Source organism: Cryptomeria japonica, chromosome 5 (genome assembly GCF_030272615.1).
Source record: "Cryptomeria japonica chromosome 5, Sugi_1.0, whole genome shotgun sequence".
NCBI lineage: Eukaryota > Viridiplantae > Streptophyta > Pinopsida > Cupressales > Cupressaceae > Cryptomeria > Cryptomeria japonica.
In genome coordinates, this window is record NC_081409.1 from 493,116,694 (window position 1) to 493,136,697 (window position 20,004).

The 20,004-nt window shown below is 36.2% G+C and overlaps 1 protein-coding gene across 1 annotated transcript in view; it reads left to right on the plus strand.

The window, feature by feature from the left end:
• LOC131069782 (two-component response regulator ORR21) overlaps positions 1 to 20,004 on the plus strand; it is a 98,362-nt gene that overhangs the window by 63,140 nt on the left and 15,218 nt on the right. The gene's annotated exons all lie outside the window — the stretch shown is intronic.

Genomic DNA, 20,004 nt, shown 5'->3' on the forward strand with positions numbered 1-20,004 from the left:
ACCATACTCTTGTTCTCGATAATTTGGAAACCACAAATATCGTTCATGAAACCTCACAAGTTGGCAAGAGAACCAACTCTGATACCATTGAAATATCCCCTTAGGATATTTGCTTCAAATTTTCCAAATGTTCAAAGGAATTTGAGCAAACAATCTATATGCAAATTGATTTCTTTTAATCCAATAGGTTATACTATAAATCATGTAATATTAGACTGAAATCTGAATTAACAATGAAGATAAATCATTACAATCCTTATTTTCTAAACAAATATGAAATACCTCTGTTTCTTCAGATTTATGATGTCACAAATATGCCCAGCTGTGAACTTCGTCGTGAACCCATCTCCAAAGATGAATTGGGTTTTCGTCCAATCCACCGAGAAATCTTGAAGGTTTCCGTCCTCAGATTTTCAAATCTGAAAGCCAAAGCTTCCCAGAATTCTCCAAGAGAAAACAATAACCAAATATAAACCAAGCATAATTAGAATGAGCCTCTCAATGTTCTTTTATAGCACATCCCTGTGACCCTTCGTTTTCCTTCTGCTTGTCTCTTTGTTTCCCCTTTATTTAAATTAAAATGACTTTATTAATTATTCACTAACTTCTAACCTCCATTAAGTCATTTTAATACTTTATTAAATAGTTACATTAAGTCGTCATTAAATTTTATATAACTTGACAACTTAAAATTTAATTATTTAATTGACTTCTAATGTCCCAAAAAGGTGACATTACAATACAACTAGGGTTACATGTAGCATTTCGGTGGTTTCCGGCTAGCTTGTTCTATTCTTTAGGCACCGTGTTGATTGTTGCAAGTGTTTTCCGGCTAGCCCAATCCCACGACTCCAATATCGTGTCAATCACGATAAATGTTTTATTTTTATTTGAAGTCTTTTGTGTTAATTTTAAATGTTCTTTTGTAATTAAATTTTACAACAAAACATATAACTGAGAACGCATACACTTAAAATAGAACATTTTGGCGACGATTCTTTTGTTATTGAATGATTTTTTAAATTTTTTTTATTTAATATGTTTATTTGATTGCCCTCATTTATCTCTAATAATATTTAGTAAAATATGTTATTTTTTATTTATTAATTTTAATTTTTTCATAAATTCACATAATATTATTTTATATATATTATAAATATAATATATATATAATATAATATAATATAATATAATATATATTATAACAGTTGCAACCATGGTCGCAGTAGGAAGATGTTCGCTAGAAAGGGAGGCTGTCAGAGGATGGTCGGGGAGTGCCAGTACAGTAGGTTGCCAGAAAGTCGCGTAGAGGCGGTGGGTGGTGGAATCCGGAGCGGCTGGAACAAGTTTCAGCAGCACAAGTAGCGGCAGTTGTTGGATAGAGACCGACAGGTGGCCAGACGGAGTAGAGGAGAAGGCCAGGGCCAGGGTTGTGAGAAATGGTGGGCCGACGGTGCATAGTAGTCAGTGAGGGTGGTAGCCCTAGGAAGTGAATGCTAGGAGGATAGCATCGGCCGGGAGAGAACCGCATGGAGGGTAGGAGGAATGAGTGGCAGGACCCACCACCCTACACAATTAGAATTCTGCAGTACAATGAGGGTGGGGAAAAAACAACCCCCCCCTCGGTATTTAAAGAAATATTTACGATTAATTTCCAAAAAAATAAGGGGGGAGCACACTCAATTGTTTGTTTCTAGGATGTTTCCGCTTCAAAAATTAGTAATAAATCATATATTCATTAAAAAATAGTAGAAAAATTAGGCGTAAACTACATGGTGTTAGCTAATTTCTCTCATTATTTGTCTAATTATTTCAATTTAATTACCAAGTCATTATTTCTCATTACGGATATCAATTCATTTTATGTCTGGACATCATGTTTCTATAAAGAAAGCTACTTCCTCATGCAACTGCTGCTTAATTGATATCTTAGTCTCTTCTACTACTTTGTCATGATGTCTTTTATTTGGTTTGACCAATACAAATTCTTCTTCTTCTTCTTCTTCTTCTTCCTCCTCTAGACTGTAATAGTCTTCAAAGCCCTCTTCTACCAATGATTTCTTCTTATTTTTCTTGGTGTCCCTGTCATGTCTAGTGAGCACATTTGCTTTTCTTTTTATACTTTTCTTTTTCTTCTTCTCCATTACAAATTCTTCAAAATTTTCCTCTTCTGAGGTGTTTGAGGTCCACACATCCATTCTATGGCAGCCTCTCACTCCTTGGGGTGGCACTCTCCAGATCAGCCTAGCTCCTCTTTGGAGTTCAACACTCTAGGAGAGTTTGTCAACATCGCTGTACAAATATTTAGTTGACTCATAGTTGAACATGGTGTGGTCTTCCCCTCCACAAAATGTATATTTGAGCCTCTTCTTAGCCCAACATTCAAATGCATAGTGGCCTATTTCCTCGGCTTCTACCTTGACCTCCTCTATCTGAAGTTGGAAATGTCTACAAGTCTTGTTTATCATTTTCCAAGTTTGTTGCAGACATTGAGAAACAAATTATGGAGAATGAGAAGCTACTAGCAGGTATATCTTAGTCATTTGATCCTTTGTCAGTCTTGGTAGCCAATTAGGAAAATTAGGTTATATCACTGCTTGATAAGATCAAGAATCTGAGCCATGAAAAGGAGAAGATTGTTAGCAGAGTTGGTGAGCTCTGAAGCTTCATCACTCCTAAGTTAGACACCATGCTCAGTGCATTGAAGTAAGCTCTGGATCTTATTGCCACAGATGATCTTGTGGATCTTTAGTCAGTGGAAATGCAAGCCTATCTCTTCAATGGCCTAATCTCAATTTTGGAGTGCCTTAAGAAAGGTTGGGATAGTCACTTGAGTTCATTGAAGAGCACTCTTTCAAATATCTTTAAGTTCGTGTAAAGGTCTGTGTGTACATATGTATATAGAGTTTTTTGTGTAAATTTTTGGTATGCAGATCCCTACCTTTGCCATTGATGTCAAAGGGGTTAGTATAGGGAAGTGAAAAATGTTGCATTCATCTCAGGGGGAGTTCCAAAATTTTGAGATTTTGAGCTTTGCATTGTATTCATATATTGGTACTGATTCCGACACAACGCCATTTTTCACTAAGTGTTGCCATCAATGCCAAAGGGGGAGATTGTTAGCAAGAGACACTGAATAGTTGGTCAAATGTTGTCATTGATTCCGTATGGCATAGACGAAAAAGCACCATTGGGATCATCCTCAACAAATTTAAAAGGATGTCTTTTGAATTGCGGCCTTGCTTGCTCAGAAACTTCTACTACCAAAGGTGTATCAACAGAAGAAAATGCCATTTCGAGAAATTTAGGGTTTAAACGCTTTGGTAAATACCTTTTTCTTCTGTCGGATGCACAAGAACTCCTTGTCGGATCACCTCAAGCCTTCCAATTGTCTTGAAATCTGGTTCGTCTCGCTCTACAGCTTCAACTCTTCGTTCGCAATGTGATAAATGATTCACATTTTGCCCCTTTTAACTTTGCAAACCCTAACTTTAAGTTGAAATAAATGCAACTGTAAAGTTCAACCGGATTAGCATAATCCATTCTTGTAGTTGCTTTCATTGAAGTAGGTTAGATAATTTTGCACTTTCTTAGATTTTTTAAGATTTTCTTTGTTTTATGTCATTTCAGATGGTTGTAAATCATTAAAGCTCCTATAAAAAAATATAAATGAAAAATAAGATAACAAAGGGCTAGGATTATGAGGTTAAATGGATGGCTAGGATTAAAGGAGGAAATTAGGGGTTTGGATAGAAGTTGTAGTCATCTGAAATGTGTCACAAAAGATAGGAATTAGAGATTGACGTAAGGTTAGGGTAACATCCTTATGGGAATGGCTAGGATTGAGAGGTTAAGTTGAAATTGATAGATATGATATAAAGTTGGGTTGACTTTTGGATAGGTATCTAGTTTCAATGAATGGGTGACAAGGCTTAAGTTAGACATGTGAAGGGGGCAAGGTGGGACACTTGTCACATGACTACGATTTTAGATTATGGTCCATGTGAACAAGATGGAAGGCTAGGATTAAATGAACAAGGATGAAGGTAAATTAGGAATTTGTGAACTTAGTTAAATAAATAAATAAATATTTATTTAATTAATGTGATAAAAAAGGTAAAATAATTAAATAATAAATAAATATTTATTTGGGAATTTGTGAAATTATTTAAATAAATAAATATTTATTTATTCATTTAATGGGATATGATAAAGGTAAAATAATTAAATAAATATACAATAGCCCTCACATGACCCTGTAGGTTCCAACGGATCATCCGCAGGTGCCACGGATTACGAGATACAACCTATCAAAATTTGACAATTTTTCGCACTTAGGGTGCTCAAGGGACGACACCGGTAGGTTGTGGCCCTGAGTGTTCGACCGAGTGGGTGGGCAATCCTAGGAAAATAATACCTCACCGGATGTGTGGAACTGATGGTTCGCACCCACAACGAGCAGAACGAGAATTGAGCTCCGTGGCAACTTTTCATTAATTAAATAACCCCTAATTTAATAAGGGTTAGTGTTAAATTTGGTTTTGTTGAGTGTTAGGGTTAGGGTTCAATTTAGTATAGTGTTTAGGTTAGCATATGATTTTATTTAGGGTTAGTGTTTAATTTGGTTTAATGTTCAATTAGGTTTTGGGTTAGAGTTCAACTTGGTTTAGGGTTAGTGTTATGGTTCACTTTTTGTTTAGGATTATGGTTTAATTTTATATAGTGTTAGGGCTAGGGTTTAATTCAATTTGGATTTATTATTAGGCTTAGGATTCAATTTGGTTTATTTTTAGTTTTAAGAGTAATAATTTTTAAAGGTTATAATTTCATTTGGTTCAAAGTTAGGGTTATGGTTTAATTTGGCTCAAGGTTATGATTAAAGTTAGGGTTTAATTTAGTTGTGGTTACAATTATGGGTTGTCCTGCAATGAGCAGATGAATGGGATTAAGGGATAAGAAGAGCTTAATCAGCTTCAGGATGAGTGGGCTTATCAAGCCTATCTCCATGAGCAAGAAGAATTGGATTTTCAAGCCCAATTTTATGAGCAAAAATTGGAGGAACAGGGTAAACAGATTGCAAATCAGTTGGCCGCTCAAAAAAGGAAATACGATGAGAAGCTCACCAAGTTACAGGCTCAGTCTACAATTCTCCAAGAACAACCTCTTGAAGAAACTTCACAAGTTTATCTAATTGACCATGTTGATTCTCAAAAGTGTTGTTATTCTTTTCGAGAGCAACATGTTGAAGAGCAGCCTATGAATCAAGATAGCTTACTACTCTAGGAGAAGATTAGAAATGTAAATCCTTTGCATTTAGCTATTAGGTGTTACCAATTGCAGCAGCAAAATATTGAACAAGAGAAGACCTCTCAAGATGGATCTTCCATTGCTTTTGCCAATGATTCTCTTTTTTCTGTTGTAAATGGTTCAAACATAGCAGTAGTTTTAGAACAACAAAAACATGGAGCATTAGAGTATGTTGAAGATCAAGAGGTTATAGATGATAAACAGCATGCTCAAGATCCAGAAAAGGCTGATAGATGTCTACTCCTAACTAATTTGTTTGATGAGCTACCATTTTTTGTGGAAGATGAAGTTAAAGAAGCTCAGAATACAGCCATATCAACTTCAGGACAAGAAGAAGAAGTTCAAAGCATTAATGTTTTGATCATCCAAGAAAGCTGCAACAAAGTACAAGACAGTCCTCTCCCAGAGCAGAATGAAAACAATGATGAAAAGGACTCATTTTGGGATGATCCAGAGGTATTTGTTTCAGATTTAGACATTAAGCAATCATCATCTGAGAACATTCAGTTGGAACAGCAAGGTATTGTTGAGCTTCCTCTGTTAATTACTAATAATCAAGATAACGTGTATGAACTGACAAAGTTAGCAAGTTGTAATCAGCAAGAGCATGAATATGACAGTGACAAGGTGCTGACCCATGAGCAAGAAATAGAGAATAGCGTTATTGAGCAGGTTCAAGAGATTGTTTTGGATGCAAGTGTGTTTCAGGTAGAGCAAGAAAATCAGCAAGATACAGATTTCCATGGTATAAACCTTGAAGACAATCAAGAAAATGCAGTAAATGATACTCAACATAATGAAAATATTGAAGATTTTTGTTCTAATCTTGCTAATAACTTGATACCCTTGGAAAGAAAGGATTTTGATCAGCATACTCAGGTGAAATAAGCAAATATTATGGTTGAGGAGACAGTTGATAGAAAAGAAACCAGCAATAAGATACCAAAATTTAGCATTTCAAGAGGCTGCCCAATCAGGCATCTAGCCAGAATAGAAGCCAAACATGAAGAAGCTGCCCACGAGATGAGTGTCTTCCCACAATCACAAACCTGCACACAAATAAGAAAGGAAATGCTGGAGGTTGTGTTTAGAGGCCTGCCTTAGTCAGACCCTATTTTGGTGTTTCCACCATGGACAACCTAGATAGTGGCAATGAAAGAAAGATAAATGATGAAGAAAGACATTAATATAACCAAATAATAAGATAACAAGATAATGAGAACTCCCCTTTAGAACCCGAGAAGTTGATGCTTGAAGGATTGAAGATGGACAACCAAGAAGCTCTTAAAGCTACAACAATGGTGGACGATAATCGCTAGAGAAACTTGTAAAAGATGTAGAAAGATATACCAGTAGCTTGAAAACTTGCTAAATGATCAAGAAGTCCTTAGAAAGTCTCATATGCATATGTAGATACATACATACATACATACATTCATACATATACATGTACATATATATATATATATATATATATATACATGTACACGCAGGTGCACACACGCACACACAGATATATATACACACACACACACATATACACATACATATACACGCACACACACACACACATATATGTATAGATATATATTCACACACACACACACACACAATTATATTATGATATATATGTTATAATATTATGTGTGTGTGTGTGTGTGTACAGATGTACCCGTACTCGTACCCAATGAAATGTTTTTTGCCGCACACGCGAATCTGTACCCATACCGTATCTGTATCCGTACCCGAATCGGTAACTTAGAAATATAAGAGTATTCAACTTGCCAAAGTGGATCCAACTTAATTTTTTTTGCTGCTACAGTAATTATTAAAAACTTTTATTGAAAGAAATGATGTAATTCCTAAACCCCACGCCTGGCTTGCAGGGAGGATTATTGACTTCAACTGGAAATTCCTCAATTAGCCAAACAACTTTTGATCACAATATCTGCTCAAATCTCAGTGTCATTTTTGCATAGTATGGCCTGCAGGAAGGAATGTACGGCTGCTATGAAGGTACAACAGGCTTAGGAGAGGTACGACCCAGCTATAGAAGCTTCAATCTCAATCGATCTGCCTCAAACAGCTCAAAATAGCCACGTCCAAGTTAAACTTAAAGCCTTTGCAGAGAATTTCAGTAATTACTGACCAATTCGACCTCCAGGAAGGATTTCTTGATACTGAATTTGCCTGATCTGAATGCACCAACTATCATGATGGGTTTAGCCCCCTCCTCTAACTCAATGATGTGCTCAATACCCCTGTCTGGTGGTCTACCTGGTGGAATGTCACTGAACACCTTAGAGTGTTTAACTCTAAGCTCTTGAATATCAGGAGGATATTCAATCTTCTGCTGTCCCTCCTGTGATGGCATCAACATGCACTCTGCTGCCCACTCTACCTGATCATGTCGAATCAATCTAGCCATCCTCCGGAAAGAAACCATCTTGAGATCACTGTCCTTGATTGCCTTAAGAATATGTGTCTTCCCATTCACTTTAAACCTCATCTCGATCTCCTTGAGGTTAAGAGTGAACTCCCCAATATCATGCAACCAACTCATCCCAAGGACTATATCTGTATCTCCCATAGGCACAACATAGAAATCTGCCTTAAAGTCATAATTATTAACTTTCAATGGGAGTCCAGTGATCTTACGATCACATTTGAGGACATAGCCATCAGCTACCCTCACTCTAATTCCCCCAAACTCCTCTGTTTGTATGCCACGCTTCTCCACCATCCTAGCATCAATGAAATTATGAGTGGCACCTGTATCAACCAAAGTTATGACTCACTGTCCAGCAAGCACTCCTCTCATCCGGAATGATCCTTCCTGCCTAATACTAGTGAGACGAGCTTCCCTAAGTTGCCCATCTCCTTCCCCATCCTTGGACTCCATTTTAGACAAGTTTTCAGCCTTGTCTTCCTCTTTTTCACCATCTATTTCCTCTATATCAGACTGCTGGTCTGAGTTATCTGATTCTGATTCCTCATAGTATGCCCACATAACTCTGTTAGCTTTGCCCTTTGGTCTAAGAGGACAATCATGGTTTGCATCATAGGGCCCCTTACAGTAGAAACATAATTTTTTCTTCCTCAAATCATTTAATGTTTCCCTGTCAAAAGGTGCTGGAGTTTTATCTTTAGAATCATTTTTAAAATCAGTCCTCTCTGGTTTTTTATAAAATGGTTTGTTATCCTTACTAGAAGATGCTCCTTTGGACGAAAATTTGTTTGTTGGGACTGCATGTTCCATACTTCTTGCCTTTTTCATAGCTTCCTGTAAATTCACCAATGAAATACTCCAAGTTGCCTGTTTGTTTCAGCTGTGCTAAGTCCCGGAAGTAAACCTCTGGATCTTTCTTGTCAAATCTTTCAACCAACCTATCCACGAAGTCCTGGTACTCTGTCACCTGATTATGCTGAAGTGTTACCATACCATGGTACCACCAATCATGTGCTACTCCCTCCAAATGCAAAGTGGCGTATTTGATAGCTTCAATCTTTGTCATTGGCCTCAGTGCCAAAAATGTGTCAAGCTTATGAATCCAAGCTTGAGCTGTCATCTTACCACTCCCATCAAATGTAGGCATAGTAAGCTTGCCTGTAACCCTATTCAGCTCACTATTTTGACCTCTAGGCCTCCTATCCTGTCTGAGTGACCTGTAATGCTCTCTCCTCTAATTAACAAACCTCTCGAATGTCATCCTCTCTCGCACCTGTGGAGTTAATAGATCCCATTCGTCATTCGCAGCCATGAGGATATCTGCGAACATCTCCTCTCCTGGTTCTCCTGTAGGTGCTACCTCAGGCTCATCTCTAATGAAGGTAGGACGTGTAGGCCTGTCTGCTGTCCTGGAATGAGTCCTATGAGCTCTAGGTGACCCCACTGCACTCCTGTTATCCCATTGCTCCTGATTCTGTCTGTCTTGGGGGTTCATGCGCTCAATCATGGTGGTGAGTGCCTGCAAGGCCTGAGCCATCTGCTGCTGTCCTGTAGCCATTGCTCTGAAAAATTCCCTTGTTTCTTGCTCCTCATTCCTATCTCCTCTGGGTGGGCTACCCCCTTGCCTGTCACCCATGGTGCCCGACTGCCTGTCAAATTCTTGTTCCCTGTCAAACAAAGCTCGCCTGCGAGTGTAATATTTGTGAGAGCCAACCTCAGGCGGCTGCATGTGATTGCTAAACCCTCAAGATGGCAGGATTTAGCTCTGATACCAATGTAAGAGCCCAACTTGGCTCTCCTCTGCTGACTGTTTCTTTTGAATGCAGTAGATTTGAATTTGTTTGGTTTTTGAATGTTTATGGATTTTTTGTGTTTTTTTGGTAATAATGAGCAATGATACAATACTGAAATAAACTCCTATGCTTAAAATAATACTGAAACAATAATATATTACTGCTGAAATTAATTTACGAGACTATCAAGGGAATGTTTGTTCTGTTTTATGGCCAATATGCCTGAAAAACAAATTCATTACAATGTAAGATAAAAACCTGATTTTTGCTGTCCCAGTAGATGAAAAAAAATCTGCAAACTGCAAATTTTGAATTTTAAAATTTTTACTGTTCACGCGGCACTGTAGCAGTCCGTACGGCGGCACTGTTCATGCGGCATTGTAGCAATCCGTACCGTACTTGTTAATCACCAAAATTTCTTCAATAATTCTGCAATAATTTCTCATGAATTTATTCTTCAATTCTGCGCAATTAGATGCAAATAAGACCTCTGAATGAAGTCTTCCTGAAACCAAATATCACTGAATATTTCATCAGCTCAGCTGGTGAACATTGAAGCAACTACGTCCTCCAATGGTGGCTGAAAACCCTAGTCTCCAGAGCAAAACCCTTTCAATTTCACAATGTCAAAATAAAATAGCCATCCTCTTCTTTCCAAACTCAACGCTATATATCCTTTTTTGCAAGTCGTACCCTAATCCTCTTAATTACAATTTTGCTTGTAATTTCATTTAATTTCAATAGTCTGGCTCAGATAATTTAATTAAAAACATGGCCCCGTCTAATGATGAGTTGACCCTCAAGTTAAGTGATTATAATATAAAGTCACTTTATAACTTTATTATTAAATCACTTAATAATATATGCTAAGTCATTCAAACTTGTCTAACTCCACGAATATTTTGAATTTAGCTATGCCGTCTGAAACTGGAGCTCACTAGTTGACCACCCATATGACCGTGATGTCTGCTAAAAATAGCAGGGGTCCATCTCCAACTGCTAAAAATAGCCTGGCCAAGCCAAACTCAAAGCAAAACTCATCATAAACAAACTCTGGCAACCCAGAAGTGTACTCTGCTCTGTCCCCGGAAGATCTCCACGCCAAGGTGACCCTCTATCCAATCCTACTAGCCTACGAGGGTCTTTGATAGGCTAATCACAAGCTAGAGTGATGTCTCTAGCTAGAAGGGGACATCACAGTATGGCCTGCAGGAAGGAATGTACGGCTGCTATGAAGGTACAACAGGCTTAGGAGAGGTACGACCCAGCTATAGAAGCTTCAATCTCAATCGATCTGCCTCAAACAGCTCAAAATAGCCACGTCCAAGTTAAACTTAAAGCCTTTGCAGAGAATTTCAGTAATTACTGACCAATTCGACCTCCAGGAAGGATTTCTTGATACTGAATTTGCCTGATCTGAATGCACCAACTATTTGATGCTTATTTGCTGAAGATGACTTGAAAATCTGCCTATAAATTAATCTATGTAGCTTAAAGAGAAACCTTGTGTGGATTTTCCTCAACAATGAACTGGGTTTCTGTCCAATTCACAATTCTCCAAGGGGTTTCGTCCTCAGAAGAATACTTGGCACAAATTGCAAGAGAGATCTCTCTAGAAAACAATCTTGATATTCAACATAATGAGCAAATAGAATGAAAAGAAGCCTTTTAATTAATCCCTAACACCTTGGATCCCAATGCAACGTTTTGCAATGTTTAATTTTGCTTTGAAATCCATAAGTGGTGTCTAAGAAGGGGTACGCCCAAGTTAGGGGCCATAAAATACCTTTATTAACTTTATAATTTGATTTTATATTTGCTTTTTTCAACTTTATAACTTAAAATTATAATGTTACTTTATGATTTCATGGTTGCTATAAATAGCCACCTTAATGAAAAATTACCTGTTTTAGCCATGGGTATTTTCTATTTTTAGCAAAACTTTGACTTAATCATAAAATATCATTATTTGCTCATAAATAAGTCCACCAACTGGTGATCTCTAGCGTATAAAGTCCTCCCATGCCAAGAATAACATCTCCTATCCACTATATTTGCCTACGGAGATGGATAATAGGCAAATCTCGCCTCCTGAGTGATCATCTAAGAAAGAGGGGACATTATATAATCAAGGGATAAAAGAAATTTATATCCAAGTGATTCGAACTTAGTCAAGTGATAAGTTAGTTGACCTAATAAGGGTACAACGATCAATGATTATCAGCAGCAATTCTATTAATAACTGTGATGATTAGTATAAATACAAACAATGCTCATGTTATAAGCAGCAGTTAATAAATCTAGCAATTAAAATATTCAGAGACCCTTAATTGGTGATTAAGAAATGAATAAGGCAGCGTTTGGTCTTGAAGAGATATCATTACGGATCGGACTTGAAAGGGCATGATTAAGAAAGGTTGTGACCATTCTAAAGGGACAACAACCTGCAAGAGTCGCCTCTGTTTAGGAGACATGAAGATAGAACGGCCAAAGACCACGATGGAAGAAAGGAGAAAAGTAAGGGATTTCAGGAGGCATCAATCAGACAGAGACTTCAACAGCAGCATTGGGTTGAACCCAACACACATCAGATAGATACGGGTATCTGTGCATTTCTGTTCATCTTATTGATATGCTGTAAGTTGTAATTGGACACTACTGTACATATCTGTTTATCCTGATTGATATTGCATTGGACACTACTATTCTGAACATTATGTTCATAACCGCTATAATAATAAATCTGAAATATGAAATATTCTTGTTTATTAATAATAAATCTGAACCATGAAATATACTGTTGATTACTGATTATTAATAATACATTTGAATCATGAAATATTACTGTTGGTTACTGATTATAATAGCGAAAGAGGATTTACAGTCAGAGGAAAACGGTGATGGGGTCACCTTCTAGGTACACCACCTCATGGTTTAAGATTGGGGAGTCCCATGAGGCCAAAGGGGCACAGAGGGTGCTACCTCTGGGCCTAGGAAGGATGGGCTTCCAGGGCACCCTACCGTGACACTCTCCTGCCCTCTATTATAATGAATTAATGTGTGGATTCTGAGGCTTAGAACAAGGATGACATGATTAGGGAAAATGGTGACAGGATACCTCACTGGGTATGCCACCTCATTTGGTATGGACCCCATGAGGCCAAGGGGGCCTGAGATCTGCCCTTGGGCCTAGGATAGAGGGTCTCTAGGGCGCCCTATCTAGTCACTTTCTTCTAAGCTCTCTATGACTGGTTTCTCAGCATAATATAATACTGTAGATGCATACATTACGCATACATGATTAATAGCTAATGGATCTATTTAATGAAATATGTTTATTATATGTCTCCTAACTTCTTTTCCAGGGGGTTGCAGTCAAGGCAACAGGTACCTTTAATCTTCATTCTCTTCAGTTAGGGCAGAATTGGGGATCTTTAATTTAGGGACATTACAGAGCATCAACAATTAATCAGTACTAGGGAAAACATATACTTGCACCATATAAGGATAGTTGAAGAATAGCATAGAAGACCTAATGTGGTATAATACATACCATGATAATAATAATCACATTTAATTGTAAATCATCTACAATTGGCATGTTCTATGCAATGAGATTCGGAAAACAAATAATTAACCACCCTCATAACACAAATAGATATCTTAATCAAATCACATAAACTAGTTTAGTGCAAATAGTGAAGTTGAAACATTGCAATAATCTAATAATATAAGGTCACCACATAGGCATCCCATAATACATAGTTGGACACCAGATGCCAATACAAAACATCATTGATAAAATACATTTATGGCAATACAAAATATCACATATATTAGCAAAAGATATAAATCATAGCATGAACATCCATAATGTATAGCCAAATACCTTGGTGGAAACATAAAACATCATTAGAAAGTATGGTGACAATATTTGCATTAAAACAAGTACTAAGCTAAGGCACAAGTGCCTACAAATCTTACATCATGAGTCGAAGATTAACAAGTTAATTAAATTTAAAATTGCCTTTTGAAGTTGACAGTGTCACTTAAAAGTGGCATTTCAAATGACAACAGTCGTTAAAATGTGTAACTACGCATCAAAGATTTCAATGACAAGTTATTTTGCACCTTTCATATGGTCATGTAATGTCCCCTTTGAAATAGAATTTAATGATAAATAATAATAATAAAATTAATTTAAAATATAATCAAAATTTGATTAAGTTAATGAATGGTCAAAAGACAAAATGAAAAGTTTTAACTACCTCAAACATGAGATATAAAAGGGAGAAGAGAACCTCATTTGAGGGGGGATAATTTGGGAATTAGAAGTGCAGGTCTGATTTAAATAAGAAGTGCAGATTTGATTATGAAAGGTTGCATCCCTTTCAAAGGGTAGAAATAATGAAGAGTTGCACTCTTCTGAAGGGATGATGAAGAGGTCTGACCTCTCCCTTCACATTGAGGGATATGAAGGAAAGTAATGAAAGCATCCAGTGACATCACCATTGATTAGATCAGATCAGAACTGTTATTAAGTTACAGGCATTAACATCCTTGTTCTTGGTGTTATGCATGGGGATGTGCTGAATATGTATGCTTAATATATGAAGCCTAATAATATTCTTATGCAGAATTTAGTACTAATATTAATATAGACTGCAATATGTATGACAGTCATACTTAATTTCAGAAACATTCATAGTACATGAAAGACTATTATATATATTGTAAGTCCCCTTTTAGGAAGACACTAAATCTTGCCCCATTTACTTGTAGAATTATTGCAGGTTATCTATTTTCAGTCTGCTGTTGTAATTTGGACAGATTCAATTCGATGTTGTTTCCCTCTTTAAATGCACAAGTCTGCTGTTTATATCAATCTGTTCCGCTGTCTATACTCAGATATGTGTGTGTGTGAGTGTGTGTGTGTGTGAGAGAGAGAGAGAGAGAGAATCCTTTCTATTATTGATTTAATATTTCCTTTTCTTTTCCTTCGATGCCTACTTTATTATTGTTTGCAGATTTGTATTTGTGTTCTGATCTCTTTGATAAATGTTCATATTATTCTTCCAGATTTTCTTATAATCCTGATTTAGGTCTGCTCCTAATTCTGCTTCTAATGCTTCAGATATTTTGTTCTATTCCATGGATCTTTCCTTCTGAGATGAAAACTTCTCCACTTTATAACCTGCAATGTGAGGGAGAGTCACAACTCTTCATTATGGATGCCCTTTTGGCAAGAGACACACCCTTTCACCATTAGCACCCTGTGAAAAAGTGCAACTCTTCATTACTTCTGCCCTTTTGAAAGGGTCACAACCTTTCACAATCAGTTCTGCACTTCTTATTTAAATCAGTTTTTCACATGTGATTCCAAAATTATCCTCCTCAAACGAGGTTCTCTTCTCCCTTTTATATCTCATGTTTGAGGGAGTCCTGTGATGGGGTAAGGGTCTGCATCCGTAAACCTTGAGGGAGCCTATTGTAGTTTGGTTTCTCAGCGCCCTGGCAACATAATCACCCCTTGCTTCCTTAGGGTTTGGTAGTAACAAGGTTAGATCATATTATAGAAGGCTATGAATTATGAAATGTAGAATTAAGTGTAAAAAGGCATAATAACTTGGTAATGCATTAAGTAATGTATGATAATTGTTGAAAACATGATAGCTTCCAAGTAGGGGACATTACAATTTTTGACAGCTTCCAAGTAGGGGACATTACAGGTCATGAAACCTACTTATTGCAATCATGTTGGTTACAATGGCTAAAAAGCACAGCAAGTCAAATTGAAAGAGAAACATAAATTAAGTTGCATATTTGCAAGCTGGTTACTGTAATGCCCCCATTTGGGGTATACTTGGTTTTTGCCCAAAATAATGGCAATTCCAACAAAACAATTTATTTACAAGAGTATTCTTTCACTAAATTACACAATATGAATTGAATTTAGGAAAAGAAATCAATTAACATCAAACATAATAATGAAGATTCCTGTTGTAAACAACATCTCTTAGATGCACCCTAGAGCTTATTCCTAATAACCAACCATATTTGAAACTTGAGAGAAAAGCACAATTGGGCACCGAGAGACTGTCCTCCACAACTAAGCCCAGGAGCGCTGAACAACCAACCAAGTCAAACAGACACCTTGGCCCACAAGCAATCCAACTCAATGGGTGGTTGAGGGAACCCGTACTCCTGCATCTCCCTATTATGTTTCCTTGCCATTTCCTAATATGATTGCTTTATGAAAATCAAATGAATAATTACTAATCTAAGATTCTTGATGGATTGGCAAGATAATTAAATAAATAAATATGTTCTTTACTAAATTCACAAACTAATAAATATTGGATTCAAACATGTGGCATACCAATTACTTAAGAAATATAATAGTTTGCTATATTACTGCTTATAATTTCAGATTACTATTTCGATTTCTTACTGCGTTCTTATCCAGATCAGATCTCACTCGTCAATGATAAGGAATGAATAATTATTTCATTCCTAAATTTTTAACATATACAACTTACTGATTCACAAATTAGATTTCTGCTTTTTAATTTTCTATTTCCTGATTTTGCATACAAAACAATCTCCAGATCAGATTATTTATTTTCTGATCTCCTTGTCCTTATTCCATTCCTTGATACCTTCTGGATGTCTTTCCCAAATGAATGGATTTTCCTTCTATATCTCATCATATGCCTTTATGAATGGAGGTGTTGATTCAAAGGAGGGACGACTTCTCACCAAGGGTGACGTCCCTTCGTTAACAATCCTCAACAAACTGAACGCTTATCTCTGCCTTCATAATACAAGAAATGCCTTCATAACAAATGCCCCGAATCACTGCTTTATTAATCTCTGCCTTGTTTTTTAATAATTGCTGCTTTAAAGCTTAATTTATATTTTCCTTTAACTTGGGTGCTTATGTACGAGTTTTTTAATAATATTGGCATCATAATGAGGGTCAGCCTAAGGGAGATGGTGATTCCTTAAGTCACCCAAGCATTATAAATGTGGCCTATGATCTGTTTTTGTTTGGGGACATATAGTTACAATGATTTAAAAAAATGCCAAAAATAAATCTTGCTTCGTGTAAATAAAAAATTGCATGTTTTATGTGGCAACGCCACTCAAATTATGCATCTTGGTAGTAACTGCTAAAAAGTGTGATTAGTTAAGTCACCTAAATGATATATTAGTGTCCATAATGAAAAATGTTAAATTAGAATTCGATCAATCACTATTTACTTTTGACATAGGTGATCTAATCAAGGTGAAAAGCAAGTTTTGAAGCAATAAAACATCTTAGCCATTCATTGGAAGTGAACACCTAGACTGGGGAAAGAAAGCTATTTTAAGCATTTGTTGCCTCCTTTCTAGAAGGATAGGGTTAGGGTTGTTTGAAAGCATTATTTTATTGTTATTTTTCTGTAGAAACTTGTTGAAGAGAGCTTATAAATAAGTTCTTTAAGCACATTGAATGTAATGAGAGTTTGCATGAAGTTTATGCTAGTAAAATTTGAGAGTTAGAATTTGGTGTTGTAATCGTTGAAGTTTGACAAATCAAGTAATAAAGATGGTTCCTTGTTAACTCTGTTTAGCACCAGAATGATAGGGTCACGGTTGTTTTAAAGCATTGTTTTATTGTTATTTTTTTCGTAGAAACTTCTCTAAGAGAGCTTATATGTATTTGCTTTAAGCACATTGAATGTAACGAGTTTGTGTGAAGCTTATGCTACTAAAATTTTCATTAAAATTTGGTGTTGTAATCGTGCAAGTTTGGCAAGTCAAGTAATAAAGAAGGTTCCTCGTTAACTTTTTTAAGTACCAATTTTCTACCTTACAGAGTAGTTCTGGATGCTTTCATCTTATTCTTTTGGCAATTGCTGTTATGAGTTTTGTCTCTTGTTCAGGTTCAGATCAGATCAATCCAACTGTTGATGCATATCAATTGATCTTTGTTTTAATCTTTGGAGAGCATTAGTGTTCAAATTCATGTTGTAGTTACTTTAACCGCAAAACCAGAAAACTTGTGGTGAGATAAGTACTTGTAGTCCCGTCCTCCTACTTTTAAGATAAAAAATTAGATTAGATTGTTTTTTCAAGCATTTTCCTTATGTGCAAAACCCCTAAAAAGTTTTAGATTTTAGGAATAGATCAAATTAGAGAGCTTTCCTTGCTAATTTAAGGAGAGGATTTCCTCGTACAATGTTCTGTTTTGTGTTGTCATGAAAGTGATAAATTAAAATGCTAACATACACACATCATACCTACATCTCTAATCTTTTATGTGTGGAAATATATCCCAACAGAATTCATCACATAAATCTCATGATAGAAATGGATTCTTAAATCCACACAATAATAATAGATGCAATGCACATGCATTTGAATAAGCTCATAATTTTTAAACTGATAATATGGTTAAACACAAATCCTAAATGAGGACGCAACATCATCTATCTATGGAAAACTTCTTTGTAGTATCATATGGAAATAATGAATCTGAACATCTAATCATCATAAAATTAAACTGTCATATACTGTACCATTTCACGCAATTCAAAATATCTTGTAATCTCATAAATGACGTGCCGTAAAAAAAATGGATCATAATACCATCATAATTATATATCCTGATACAATGGTGCAGCAAAGGTAACAACTCTGGTGGGCTTTACACTACCATTATATATTCATTCCAAATTATTACATCAAGAGGTCATTACAATTCTTTTTTGCAAGGTGCACAATAGTATATCGTTCTAAATTCTACCTACTCAGCATTGTTCCCTTAATCTTCCTATTGCTTCCCTTAGATGATATCTATTTGTATCTTCCTTTTATACTTCTCTTGCTTTCCAAACATGGTGGAGAGAACCTTCTGAACGGATAGTGATGGCAAGGTGGAGAATGCTGGGCCTTCAATCATTTTCCTGTCCCCTTCTTTTCTAAACTGCCAGCTCATCCAGGTAATATACATGTTCTCGTCAACAGGATCTCAATATCACTAGTCCTACAATTGTGATTGTGGCTGCAAGAGGAAGGTTGCATATGAGGTTTCCTTTAGGGAATTGTCCTTCGATGGTGAATATATTCTGATGCAGTGTTAGGGATATATTAGGTTATTGTCTATATTTAGCTACTGTTGTAAAATTTAGAAGAGATTATGATACAAGTGGTGTTGACCCTGGCTTTGTTGTTTTGTCTATCATTATGACACCATTTATTGGAATTTTCTGTAATTTTAGTTTTCTAGCCACTCTGGTTGTTAACTTGTGTGTTGTTGTGGTCTTTTCAACTTTTCTTTTGTTGTGCTATGTGTTAGTATTGGTAGTTGCTGTTATCCTGCTGCTGCTAGTTGCAGCCTAGCCTTGTCAATTTTACTATACATTGTGCCTATTTTTCTCTTGTTAAATAATGTTTTTCTCTATACTTTAGTTACTGGTTGTGGCTTAATAAATGTGTGCATCTTTCACTTGTTATGGTCCAGAACATCTGAAAATTGATGAATGGAAAATCCATTGAATTTGTTGTTGAAGATTGCAAAGAAGCTATTCCAACCAAATCGAAATCATCCTTAAGACACACAAACAAGGCTACATGTCTATTGGAATTACTGGTAAATGGCATATATAGTATATACGAAACACACTTTCGAGAAGTTTTAGGCTCCAATTTGGGCCCAATCAAATAGCAATATGGGTGCTGTACCTTGCCACAAACTGTCCATCAGGTCTTAAATATTTTTCTAACCCAAAAAACACATTTTTACCTGGGGCTTAAAGGAATTTTCATTTTTTATAACTAATGCAATATCAAATCCTGAAGGCCTTAATGTACCCTTCTAATATTTGTTTTGTTACCTGCAGAGCCAATTTAATGTAACAAACATATTCCAAATTATCATTGCATACATGATGGATAACTGGTTACATAGCTGGTTACTTCAGGCAGATGACTTAAAATTGATGCTTGAATGGTACTGTATCGAGCATAACTGACATATCCCGGCAAAATTGTTTATTCTTCTGCATAGCTGACATTTTTCCGTTTAAATAATTTGTTTCGACATGCTGATTTATTTCTGTATGGTTGATTAATTCCAGCACATCTATGTATAAAAAGAAATGCTTAGCACAAAGGTGCCTCCTTTAGGCGATATAATACCAATATTTCTTATGGTTTTTGTTGGCCCATTTGTAGTCGTTGACAATGATGCACATGGGCCTTTTGGCCCAAACTTTGCTTGAGATGTGTTAATACTTATTTCCATTCATGGCCTCCTGTTCTGATTATTCATCAGCTCTGTGCTTAATTGAGGCGTCCTCTCCTCATAATGGTTATTTCTATTCATACTTAGATCTTATGGTTAGGGGCTTAACAACCTTTTTTTTTTTTTTTAAATAATGGAAAGTCAATTAATAGTCTCGATTAATG